At 37.4% G+C, this 14,290-nt stretch overlaps 1 pseudogene; it reads left to right on the top strand.

Annotated features, from left to right (window-relative positions):
- The first annotated feature begins 109 nt into the window (after nt 1–109).
- LOC110710120 lies at nt 110–13,927 on the top strand (annotated as a pseudogene).
- Nucleotides 13,928–14,290: the final 363 nt, after the last annotated feature.

Raw genomic sequence — 14,290 nt, 5'->3', positions numbered from 1 at the left:
TACCCTGTCGGCACCTTGATTCCTTTCAAACACTCACAAAAGATCCTTTTTTCTTCTCTAGACAATGTATAACACGCATGGGGAAAAAATGCTTTTTTCGTTGCTTCATTATCCTCAGGCCATAACTTAGGTCGAATTTTGGCTTCCTTCATGTCTCTACGCACATTATCACCATCCTTTGTCTTCCCTTTGATATTTAACAAAGTCCCAATTAGTGCCTCACAAACATTTTTTTCAATGTGCATAACATCAACACAATGTCGAATCGACAAGTGCTTCCAATAAGGCAGATCCCACAACTTAGACACTTTTTTCCACAACACACCCTTCTTCGGTTTTTCTCTGTGCATCTTACCGAAGATTTTCTTAACATTTTTAATTTTCTCATACACTTCAATTCCTGTCAATGGCTCAGGACTCACTCCCTTCTCAACATGCCCGTTGAATTGTTATCTTATCTTCCTGTATGGGTGATTTCGACGAAGTGATCGTCTGGTATGCATGTTGATAGGACCATAAAAGTATATTATTTTTATATATTAAACTCTTGATTTTATATTGGCATTTGATAATTTAAGAGTATAATAAGTAATTTTCTATCCTATACATGAGTTACTACTATTTTATTTATTTGTTTGCAGGAAAGAAAATATCGGCATCAAATTGCATTCTACGCCACATTGATTAAGAGAAGCAAAATTTACAAGCCAGTTGACTCTCAAATATTTCAAGCCCAATATTGTTTTATTGTGTAGGCTTTTACATTTGGGCCTTGAATGAAAATATCTTCCTACTTAGCTGAGTGAAGAAAAGAGGCAGCTCAAGAACATTTCTCCTTACTCTAAAGCATAGAGTTTTTCACCGACTTTCACGGAGAACAAACCGTCAAACAAGATGATAAAGATGAAATTGGATAATTATTGGAGCGAAATACTTGGAGCAATGGAGATGAATCAAAGGCTAGTTCCTTATCTTTCGGTTAGGGAAGTTTTTGAGTGTTATCAGATCCGTAATTTTGGGGAGCAAAATTGAGGGAATATAATCTGAATTTCGGCGGAGAGTTGCGAGATCCAACAGTGAACAGAGGTGGTAGACGAGTGAACAGAGGTGGATTGGTTCTGTGCATGGCTACTCTGATCATCTACTGGAAGCTTTTGGTATTTTATATATTTTGTTTACATTCAATTGTCAGCTACTTGTTTTTACTTTGGATTAGCAGTAGAAGTTTTGTTTAGAAAATGGAAATAATAAAGTTAGTGCTTCCTTAATTTGTTCTTGAATGCGTCAGTTACTCCTGGGAATTATACTTTGATTGCTTAATATAATTTCTAGTAGTCTATTTCTATTTTGCTTTGTTAACTAGTTTGACTATGAATTATATATGTTCTAGTATGATAACCTCAATATTTGTTATGTTAGGCTAATTCTTCTTAGGGTAGGGATATATATTATGCATTGGATTATTTTGTTGTGAGAATAGAGATGTTATAATTCTTGGGTATTATGTTTATTTCTTGATTGGGTTGATAATCTGTTTTATTAGTATGAATTACCAGATTATATTTTAGACCGGCCATCTTTAGTATAATTTGCTAGTTTAAATGCTAGAATAATCTATGATACGTAATTGTCCGGTTAGTACTCCTTAGTAGCACTTAGGTGTTTAATAGGTGACTGAAACTTGTCCGATGCCTATGATTATTAGCTCTTTAAGTTGCACGAATCCGAGCTTGTGAGATTTGTGGCTTAAGTTAGCTACTTCCTAGTTATTAATGCTGCTAATTAATCGAGTCTAGAGAGCTTGTTCTAGATTGTTAGTTAGTTAGTTAGACAATACTCCAAGAGCATGTTTGGTTTATTTGCAATTAAGGGAAGTGTTGAATGTTTGTTTGTGTTCATCGGCTAACATTGAGATAAGAACATAATTTTTATAATTCGATGATCTACAAATACTCCAATGCTATAATATGTCTCCCGATCCCTGTTTTATTATTATTGATTTTTATCATATTTCAATTTTAGTAGTCTTTCTTTCGTACTTTATTTGTCCCATAGTTCATAGTAGTTTATTTATTAGATCGTAGTACTATTTCTTCAGAACAGGGGTTTCTAACTTACACAAGTTATAATTTAATAAACCAATTCTATGTGGGATCGACCCTAGCTTACCCTACTACATTTTAGGAGGTTGGAGTTAGGTTTATTTTTGGTAGACACGCGACAGTCGTACCAAATTTTGGCGCCGTTGCCGGGGACTTGGCGTTTTATTTTATTATTTCTTGTGTTTTTCTAATTGTTCTTACTAACTTGTCACCTAGTTCCTTGTTCTTGTATGTGTGACAGAAATTTGAAACATCAAAGATTGAGAAATTTTGCGGCAAGGAACCAGGGACTTATAATTCATCCTTTTTCTACTCTTCCTGTAGCTAAAAGGACTCGTGCTCATATACTGGAGCAAGCTCGTCATATTCCGTTACCTCACAGTGAAAGTTCATCTTCGGACGAGGAGGGTGAATATATTTTTGAGATGGGTGATCAAACACTAAAGCAGCTTGCAGCTTCAACGTTTGATCCAAATTTATTGTGCATAGTAGACGATGAGGCAGAAACTGAGATCAAGCCGGGGTTGATTAGAGCTCTTCCCACATTTTCAGGTTTCCGTAATACTAACTCCTTGGGTTCAGTTCACATGAATGAGGCTAGCAGATTTTTGAAGGAATTTCACATAGCATGTGCGGGGATGAAACCGGCTGGTGTCACCCTCGACCAGCTCAAGTTGAAGGCATTTCCTTTTGCCTTGTCTGATGCTGCCAAGGAGTGGTTATTTGAAGTACCTGCTGGAACCATCACAACATGGGATCAAATGCTAAAAGTATTCGCAGAAAGATATTTTCCAGCATCTTTGATAACCAATATCAGGAAAGAAATATGTGGAATTCGACAGGACGATGCAGAGACACTTCATGAGTACTGGGAACGTTTCAAGAAACTATGTGATAGGTTCCCAAACCATCAGATCAGTGAGCAATTATTAATACAGTACTTTTACGAAGGACTAAGGGAGACAGACAGGAATCTAGTTGATGCAGCAAGTGGTGGAGCACTGGTTGACAAAACACCCGCAGAGGCAAAGAAACTGATTGCAAACATGGCTGCAAACTCTCAGTATCGAGGAGGTCGAAATATCACGTCCACCTCTATACGTCAAGTTAATGAAGTGGTGAGTTCTAACCTCGAGCAACAAGTAGCTAAACTCACTTCCTTAGTGGAGCGAGTAATGATCGAAAAAGGGCAAGAAAAAGTATGTGGCCTTTGTTCAATGGTAGGACACCTAACTGATATGTGTCCTACTCTACAAGAAGAAGAAGTTAATTTGATTGGTGGTGGTCAGGGGCAGCAAAGACGTTATGATCCATTCTCTCAGACTTATAATCCGGGGTGGAGAGATCATCCAAATCTAAGATATGGTAATGCTCAGCAGCAGGCAGGCAACTCTAACCTCAGACCACCAGCTTTCCAGCAACAACAAGCTTCTAATCCTTCACCTGGGTTTCATCAGCAACCACAATATCAGCCGCGACCTCAAAATCAACAAGTTTCCCAGCCACAATCTGGTAGCATGTCTCTGGAAGATATTGTGAAGGCAATGACTGACAACACTTTGCATTTCCAGCAAGAGACAAGAAGTGGTCTAAAGAACTTGGAGAACCAAGTTTCTCAGTTAGCTAACACAGTGGGAAAGCTCCAAGCTCAGAACTCTAACAAGCTTCCGAGTCAGCCAGAGAGAAATCCAAAGGAGAATGCGAGTGCAATCTCCCTTAGAAGTGGCAAGCAATTAGAGGTTCCAGCGAAAAAGACTGAAAGGCTGGCAGCACACCAACAGGAACAAGAGACTATTGTTCCAGAGCAAGATAAGCAGCCCACTAAGGTAAGAGATGTTGTTTCTCCTAATACTGATCAGTTTAATTCTTCTGTTCCATTTCCTAGCAGGTTATCATCTAAGAATAAGAAGAGAGAGCAAGAAAAGGAGAAAGAGACCCTGGACATTTTTCGCAAGGTTGAGGTAAACATACCTTTACTGGAAGCTATAAGACAAGTGCCGCGGTATGCAAAGTTTTTGAAGGAGTTATGCACTAACAAGAGGAGATTGAGTGGAGATGAAAAAGTCAGTGTAAGTGAGAATGTGTCTGTTGTTTTACAGAGGAAAGTTCCTCCAAAGTGCAAGGATCCAGGTATTTTTACTATACCATGTAAAATAGGTAACACGAGATACGATAAATGCATGCTAGATTTAGGAGCTTCTATTAATGTCATGCCTTTATATATCTATAAAGCTCTGAACTTAGGACCTTTGAAAGACACTCGAGTGATTATTCAGCTTGCTGACCGTTCTAATACATACCCTGTAGGAGTAGTTGAGGATGTTTTAGTGCAAGTGAATGAACTGGTATTTCCTGCTGATTTTTATGTTTTAGATATGCCAAATGATGAATCCCCTAGTGCAGCACCTATCTTATTAGGAAGACCTTTTCTGAAAACATCTAGAACTAAAATTGATGTTCACAGTGGGGTGTTGACCATGGAATTCGATGGGGAGGTTATCCGGTTTATTTTATTTGATGCCATGAGATATCCCTCTGATTGTGAATCTGTTTCTAGTATAGATGTCATTGATGCACTAACTGAGCAGGTATTCTTTCTCTCTGGTCATGATGGGTTAGATGTTGTTTTGACTGCGCCTATGGAAAAAGAAAAGTATACTGACTTGCAGGAACATTTTGAGCTTAAGGGGGAAGTTAAGGAAGCTTTTTCCTCTCTGGAAATACTTCCTGATAAGCAATTAAGGTATGACAAACGGTTTATGCAGTTATCTGTCACTTCTAACAGATTGTTACCTTCTATTGTACAGGCCCCTGAAGTGGAACTAAAGCCACTGCCAGACCATCTCAAGTATGCATTTTTGGGAGAAAATGACAATTTGCCAGTCATAATCGCGAGTAATCTAACTCCGAATCAAGAGAAAAAGCTGGTGCAAGTTCTGAAGGAACATAAAACAGCTCTAGGGTGGACAGTTGCTGATATAAAAGGAATTAGCCCCTCTATGTGTCAGCATAGAATCTTATTAGAAGAGGGAGCTAAACCCGTGAGACAAGTGCAACGACGACTTAATCCACCTATGATGGAAGTGGTGAAGAAAGAAGTAATGAAGCTTCTTGAAGTAGGGGTGATATACCCTATATCAGATAGCCCTTGGGTCAGTCCCTTGCAAGTGGTCCCAAAAAAGTCAGGAGTCACAGTGGTGGAAAACGATAAGGGAGAAATGGTTCCCACCCGAGTACAAAATGGGTGAAGAGTTTGTGTAGATTACAGAAAACTCAATTCTTTGACTCGAAAAGATCATTTTCCCTTACCATTTATTGATCAAATGGTAGAACGTCTTGCTGGTCATGCTTATTATTGTTTTCTTGACGGTTTTTCAGGTTATGTGCAGGTCCCTATAACTCCGGACGATCAAGAAAAAACGACGTTCACATGCCCGTACGGCACGTTTGCGTATCGTCGTATGCCATTTGGACTGTGCAATGCTCCAGCGACTTTTCAGAGATGTATGGTAAGCATCTTTTCAGATTACCTTGAAAATTTCATAGAAGTTTTCATGGATGATTTCACTGTACATGGAGATTCTTTTGATAGATGCTTAGAACACCTCACTTTGGTCCTTAAACGTTGTCTTGAAACTAACCTTGTGCTTAATTCTGAAAAATGTCATTTCATGGTTCAACAAGGTATATTTTAGGCCATATTGTGTCGTCTGAAGGAATAAAAGTTGATAAAGCTAAAATAGATCTTATTTCTTCTCTGCCTTACCCCACCTCTGTGCGGGAAGTTCGATCTTTTCTTGGCCATGCAGGGTTCTATCGCAGGTTTATCGAAGGATTCTCGAAGATTGCGCAACCACTATGCAAACTACTCCAAAAGGATGTGGAGTTCCACTTTGATGAGGCCTGTAAGCAGGCATTTGACAAGCTGAAAGACAAGTTGGTCACTGCCCCTATTCTACAACCTCCTAATTGGGAGCTCCCATTCGAGCTGATGTGCGACGCTTCTAACTATGCTGTAGGGGCAGTGCTAGGCCAGCAAGTTGGAAAAGTTCCCCATGCCATCTACTATGCCTCAAGGACTTTGGATGCAGCTCAAGCTAATTATACTACAACTGAGAAAGAACTTTTAGCTGTAGTTTATGCTTTAGACAAATTCAGGTCTTATTTATTGGGTACTAAAATTATTGTGTTTACTGATCATGCAGCGCTGAAATATTTATGGTCAAAGGATGTATCCAAACCTAGGCTAATATGTTGGATTTTATTGCTTCAACAATTTAATGTTGAAATAAAATATAAAAAAGGTTCTGACAATAGTGTTGCTGATCACTTGAGCAGGTTAGTTATTGAAGCTGATGAAGGTCACGACCCAATCAATGAAGAGTTCCCCGATGAGCAACTTCATGCCTTGAACTCAGGAACTCCGTGGTATGCTGATTTGGTGAATTTTCTAGCATCTGGGAAGTTTCCAGCCAGCTACACCAAGGCACAAAAGGACCGGATGCGTAGTATAGCAAAATACTACATATGGGATGACCCATACCTCTGGAAATACTGTGCTGATCAACTAATCAGAAGGTGCGTTCCCGATTCAGAAATTCTGTCTATACTAACTTTCTGCCATTCTTATGCATGTGGGGGACATTTTGGACCAAAGAGAACCGCACGCAAGGTTTTAGAGAGTGGATTCTACTGGCCATCCATATTTAAAGATGCATATGAAATCTGTAAGGCATGTGATAGTTGTCAAAGAACAGGTACACTAGGTCCTAGGAATGAAATGCCCCAAACTCCTATCTTAATATGTGAAATCTTCGACGTTTGGGGTATGGATTTTATGGGTCCCTTCCCCTCTTCTTTCGGTTTTCAATATATTTTGCTTGCTATCGATTATGTCTCAAAATGGGTGGAAGCTATAGCCACCCGTACTGATGATTCTAAAGTTGTTGCAGAATTTTTGAAATCAAATATTTTTGCTAGATACGGATTCCCGAAAGCCATCATCAATGACAAGGGGACACACTTTTGCAATAAGACAATAGGAGCTGTCTTGAAGAAGTATAATGTGTTTCATCGAGTGTCCACTGCATATCACCCACAAACAAATGGACAGGCAGAAGTCTCCAATCGAGAAATCAAGTCCATTCTAGAGAAGACTGTGAATCCAAACAGGAAAGATTGGAGTCTCCGCCTCAACGATGCTCTGTGGGCGTACAGAACAGCGTATAAAACTCCGATCGGGATGTCTCCTTATAGGCTTGTGTTTGGTAAACCTTGCCATCTACCAGTAGAATTGGAACACAAAGCCTTTTGGGCCGTGAAACAATGCAATATGGAAATGGATGCAGCGGGGGAGCACAGGAAACTTCAATTGCAAGAACTTGAGGAAATCCGAAATGATGCTTTCGAGAATGCGAGAATTTACAAGGAGAAGACCAAGGCATTCCATGATGAGCGCATAACACAAAAGACATTTATAGTGGGGCAGAAAGTTCTCTTGTACCATTCTCGGCTCAAACTATTTCCTGGTAAACTCCGTTCTCGATGGGTGGGACCATTTGTTGTCACAAAGGTGTATGAGCATGGTGCAGTGGAGATTCGCAGTGAAGATACGGGGAAGGAATTCAAGGTGAACGGCCATCGACTCAAGCCGTACTATGAGGGTCATCAGGTCCAAAACGTTGAAGTGATGGAGCTAGAAGTTTCAAATTATGACAACTAGCATGCTGAAAAGGCATCGAGCTAACGACGATAAATAAAGCGCTATTGGGAGGCAGCCCAAATTTAATTTGTTTGTTTTTGTCATTTTATTTTTAAGTTTATATTTCTGTTTTCTTTCTTAAAAAATAAAAATAAAAAGAGAGAGATCTATTGCTTTTTCTTATTTTTAAGCCCCTTATAAGATTCAGGAAACTAATTCTGCTTTTATTTGGTGTCCGTTGTTGCACGACAGTGAGATTGGCTGGAACAATCAACTGCTGGTGGAGTCACAGCTAACCTGAAACAAAACCGGCCATATTCGATAGTGTTTACAGCAAGTTATGAGCAGGCCCAAGCTTGGGGGATGCCAACAGGGAGCTACACAGTCCATGTTCACAGTTTGCCAACTGCATCCAGTGAGCTCGTTTCCTTCTCTCTGTCTATTTCTCCTCTTTATTCATCATGTTCTTATATTCTTTAAGTCACACATTGAGGGCAATGTGTGAATAAAGCTTGGGGGGAGTGCATTCAGCTCTATTTCTTGGTTTTGAGTCTGACAGTTTGTTTTTGGACAGTGCTTTGCATATATGATTCCATATCCACTCTACAATGCTTAACTTTGGCTTATAGACTTGTATGTATGCAGACTAATTTCTTTAAACAGTCGCCAGCCTGATGGAAGTCAATATTGTGGTGTTGTAATAAGAAAGAAATGATTTAGACATTAAGGTATTTGCACCCCATAAGCCAAGAAGCTTAGCAATGACATGATCCATTAAAAATCCCGATTTGATAATTATTAGCCTATTTTTCTGATTACACTTATGAGTCATTGTCTGAAATTTGAAATTTGCCACTCTAAGATTAGTAGAGCATATGTAGTGTGAAGAAGATTATGGTTGTTATATTGATTTGATCCGTTATTGTTTTATTCAAAAAGTTTCATATTGAAGGCTCTATGTACCAATGTATGGGCTTAAAAAAAAAAAAAAAAAAAAAAAGCAGTTGAGCCTATATATGTACGTGTGGTGTTTAATTTATGTATCGTAGTTGAGTAACTCGAGTTAGTAAATCCGTAGGGGTTTCTTCAAACCTAGTGCCTTGGGCCAACTGGACCGGGAGTCATTGGTTGAAAGCTCGTTACATGGGTTGCTTGACAGATACATGGCATTAAGAGTCAAGCCACCTCTGTTCACTCGTCTACCACCTCTGTTCACTGTTGGATCTCGCAACTCTCCGCCGAAATTCAGATTATATTCCCTCAATTTTGCTCCCCAAAATTACGGATCTGATAACACTCAAAAACTTCCCTAACCGAAAGATAAGGAACTAGCCTTTGATTCATCTCCATTGCTCCAAGTATTTCGCTCCAATAATTATCCAATTTCATCTTTATCATCTTGTTTGACGGTTTGTTCTCCGTGAAAGTCGGTGAAAAACTCTATGCTTTAGAGTAAGGAGAAATGTTCTTGAGCTGCCTCTTTTCTTCACTCAGCTAAGTAGGAAGATATTTTCATTCAAGGCCCAAATGTAAAAGCCTACACAATAAAACAATATTGGGCTTGAAATATTTGAGAGTCAACTGGCTTGTAAATTTTGCTTCTCTTAATCAATGTGGCGTAGAATGCAATTTGATGCCGATATTTTCTTTCCTGCAAACAAATAAATAAAATAGTAGTAACTCATGTATAGGATAGAAAATTACTTATTATACTCTTAAATTATCAAATGCCAATATAAAATCAAGAGTTTAATATATAAAAATAATATACTTTTATGGTCCTATCAACATGCATACCAGACGATCACTTCGTCGAAATCACCCATACAGGAAGATAAGATAACAATTCAACGGGCATGTTGAGAAGGGAGTGAGTCCTGAGCCATTGACAGGAATTGAAGTGTATGAGAAAATTAAAAATGTTAAGAAAATCTTCGGTAAGATGCACAGAGAAAAACCGAAGAAGGGTGTGTTGTGGAAAAAAGTGTCTAAGTTGTGGGATCTGCCTTATTGGAAGCACTTGTCGATTCGACATTGTGTTGATGTTATGCACATTGAAAAAAATGTTTGTGAGGCACTAATTGGGACTTTGTTAAATATCAAAGGGAAGACAAAGGATGGTGATAATGTGCGTAGAGACATGAAGGAAGCCAAAATTCGACCTAAGTTGTGGCCTGAGGATAATGAAGCAACGAAAAAAGCATTTTTGCCCCATGCGTGTTATACATTGTCTAGAGAAGAAAAAAGGATCTTTTGTGAGTGTTTGAAAGGAATCAAGGTGCCGACAGGGTATTCGTCGACATAAGACGTTTTTGTTTCTACTACCGATAAGAAAGTTGTTGGTATGAAGTCCCATGATTGTCATGTGATGATGCAAGTGTTCATGCCAATTGCACTTTGAGGCATTTTTCCAAAACATGTTAGGTATGCTATTGTGAATATTTTCTTGTTTTTCAATGCAATTTGCAGTAAGGTGATAGATCCAAAAACACTCGACGATATGGAATATGATATTGTTGAAACATTATGCAAATTCGAGATGTATTTTCCTCCTTCCTTTTTTGACATAATGACTCACCTTGTTATGCACTTGCCTCATAAGGTAAAGGAGTGTGGTCCTGTATTTATGCGTTGGATGTACCCTTATGAGAGGCAAATGGGTACTTGGCAAAGAACAGGACAAATCCTGAAGGGAGCATCGTTATAGGGTTCATAGCAGAGGAAGCAAGGAACTATTGTTCAGTGTTTTTAGCTAAGGCTAAAGAAATTGGGATTCCGAATTCTCGTCACAAGGGAAGACTTCAAGGAAAGGGTACAGTAGGTCGGAAATTGGTTAAACCTCCACTTGATCGATATAAAAAATCCCACCGATTTGTGCTACAAAACCTATCTGCAGTTCATCCATATATTGAAAAACATCTTCATGAGTTGAAAATTCACAATCCCAGGATCAGCTCCTTTGCGTTGATGCAGGAGCATAATCACCACGTTGCTGAGTGGTTTGAAGGCCAAGTGAATCTTGAATTGAGTAGAGATGAGAATGTTTCTGTAATGGCTTTCATGAGGTCCACAACCACTTGTTTATACTTATAAGGGTTATGATATCAATGGATTTACTTTTGCCACTTGTCGTCAATATGAAAAAAGTATGCAACAAAATAGTGGTGTTGTCGTGGTTGCATCTTCTACTGAATACTCAAGTTCTAGGGATACAAGGCCAGTTAAAGCTACACAGGCATATTACGGTGTCATTTAAGAAATCTGGGAGTTGGATTATGTTGATTTCACAATTCCTTTATTTCGTTGCACATGGGCTGATAACCGTCGTGGTATGAAAACCGATGAGTTATTTGGATTCACCTTGATAATCCCAAGGGTAGTAAAGAGAAGAAGTTCCACGAAGCTATTGGTGCTAATTTTAGGAAGCACAAGTCTTGGTTAGTTTCACGATTCATTACTAAGGAAAGTGCACCTCCGCCTGACTCACCAAGTGCAAACATTAAGCCCCGGGAGCTTTATGAAGGTTACATCAGAGAAGAGCAATGGAAAAAGTTTGAGACATATTGCATACAGATGAATTTAAGGTGTGTAAGATATTATGAAAGTATTTTTTACATATATACTTTATTTCAACTACAATACTACTTACAATAGCTTTTCATTTTGTAATAGGCTCTGAGTGAAAAAGGAAAGGAAAATGCAAAGAATAATAAGCATCGCCACCATCTAGGATCCAAGATTAATGAGAGGGCTCAAGTTGATTGGAGTAAGACCAATATAATTCCAGCAGAATCTTCAACCTCAAGCACCACAGAGTCCACGACAAGCTGTGTAATGAGTGAAAAGCTTAAAAATCGGTCTCTTTATTGGATTTTGGCCCGTCAAACTCGTAATGCAGATGGATCGTGGGCTATAGACCCGAAGAATGCCGAAACCCAGCAAATAGCCAATGCTATTGTAAGTGTTGTTCTAAGTGACCAAGTATAGTTTGTTTTACAGTTACTTGTTTATACTTTTGAGCTGATCAGTTCTAATCAGGCCTTTTCTGTTTATTGCTCATTTCATGCGTTGTTTAATGGGAGGCCTTTTCTGTTTATTGCTCATTATAGTTTATCTCGCCAAAGCAAAGAAGGGGACGATAGTTGTGGTGTGAAATCAAGGCAATCTACCATCAAACCCACAAAATTCCTAACCACTTGAAGATAAAATTGTCGATACTTTTGGTGAGGGGTGTTAGTTGTTGTATTTGTTAATGAATTCCGATGATGCAAAGTATGATACAACGTCGGTACTTTTAAATGCCTTAATGTTTAATTTTTATAGCGACAAAAAGATTTGGGTAACCGCTACTGATGTACCTGAATTTCTAAGAGGATCGTGGGCTAATGTTTCACTGATTCATGTTTATATCATGTAGGTTACTTAATCTTCCTTTACTTTGGTTCTTATATTCACTATAGTAATATTTTTATTGCTATAATGCTGAATTTTTGGTTTTCTATGACTTTATCATGTAGGTATTTAGTAGACAACTTCATCGACCTTTTCGACCTTTTCAACAAGACTGAGAAACTCATTTCTGAATCTTCAATTGAGAATGATTACCTTGAAACTTATACATATGTGAAGAATACATTTTTGCATGAAGTAAGAAAGACGGGTAAATGTTTCAAATTCATCGTGGCTCCATATGTTGCAAGGTTCGAAATATGTTTTTTATACTGCCACTAAACTTAATCATATAAATGATATGTTTTTCACCAATTTTCCAATATTCTAACTTGTGTTTTCCTCTTAAATGATGTAATGGTCATCGGGTTCTTGTGGTGGTCGATCTACAATTAGGTTTAGCTTATGAGTTTGAATCTATGAAGCTACCTAAAGAAAAACCACGACAATTGAAAATTGCCGAAATTATGATGACGTGAGCCACAACCTTGAAATTATGCCCTAGTTTCTATATCATTTTTGTATGTGGTGTTGTAGATTATTTTGTTCTAAGTGTTAGAATATATATTATATTTTTGTTGGGCTTATAAAGTATATCGGGCGAATCTCTCAGGGAGTGAATTGAAATCACATAGGCAAAAATTGAAATTCATACAAATGGAGGTAAATACACTACTTACCCCTTATTGTTATATATTGTTCACTTTAAAAACAAAATTTTTAACTATTTGTTATATATACTAGTGTTCACAACAACAAGGAGGAGTTGAATGTGGCTACTACATTATGAGATACATGTATGAGATTGTTAGTTCTCACATGGAGTGCAAAGGTGTCTTAGAGAAGGTTAGTAGTTTTGTTTTCGCAAATTTTGAAGCTTTTTTAGCTCTATACGCTCCCAAAAGTGATATAATGGTCAATATTCATTGATTTCAATTCATAAAAACCAAAATATAAGTTAATTAAGGATGTTATGTGTTATATTGTGTTAATTTGAACAAATACATGAAAGATGGGAAAGGTAGAAGTCCCTTAAGCAATTTTGAAGCATTTTTGGCTCTATAAGCTCCCAAGAGTGAGATAATGGTCAATTTTCATCGATTTCAATTCATAAAAACCAAAATATAAGGTAATTAAGGATGTTATGTGTTATATTGTGTTAATTTGAACCAATACTTGAAAGATGGAAAAGATACAAGTCCCTTAGCGCAATTTTGAAGCCTTTTTGGCTCTATACGCTCCCTAAAGTGAGTAAATGTTCACTTTTCATTGATTTCAACTCATAGAAATCAAAATATAAGTCAATTAAGGATGTTATGTGTTTTATTTCTATATTATGAGTTTTATTTCTATAATTTGGTTCATCACATTTATTCTAATGATTGTTTTATTATGGATTGTTTTTATTTTCTAACCTCTTTCATATGTTTTTTTTTTCAATAGGATTTTTGTCCAAGGACAGCCATGTATGATGTTGACGAGTTGAATGTGGTTTGAGAACAGTGGGCGCAATACTTTAGAATTTAATCTTTATTGAATGCATAACTGTTAGCTTAGGTAGAACAAAGTAATATTTTTAGTGTTGTTGTATATGTTGGATAAATTTATACAAGTTTTTATTTGTAATGTGTTACTACTTCAGTTTTAATACTACGTCGTATTCATTTTTACGAAAGATTGTTCGGTATAATTGCTTATTTACAGGAACAGGTTTATTATAACAGGTTTTAATTAATATATATTAATTATATATAAATACATGCTGTCGAAATTAAATAAAATAAAAATTTAATTTAATAATTATTTGTAACGGGCAGCAGAATTGTTAGTTACAAATAACCACTTATTCGTAACAGGCATTTTTGTTTCCCGTTACAAATAAGTGTTAAATTATATACAATAAAACTTTATACGTAACGGACATTTAAGATGCGTTTTAGGTGCCCGTTACGAATAAGGACTTATTTTAATACAAAAAAGGATTTATTCGTAACTGACATTTCAAATGTCCGTTACAAATAACCCCTTATTCGTAACT

The sequence above is a fragment of the Chenopodium quinoa genome, unplaced genomic scaffold, assembly GCF_001683475.1.
Source record: "Chenopodium quinoa cultivar QQ74 unplaced genomic scaffold, ASM168347v1, whole genome shotgun sequence".
Classification (NCBI taxonomy): Eukaryota; Viridiplantae; Streptophyta; class Magnoliopsida; order Caryophyllales; family Amaranthaceae; genus Chenopodium; species Chenopodium quinoa.
The sequence above is the reverse complement of the archived record's forward strand: the minus strand, read 5'-3'. Positions and strand labels throughout refer to the sequence as shown.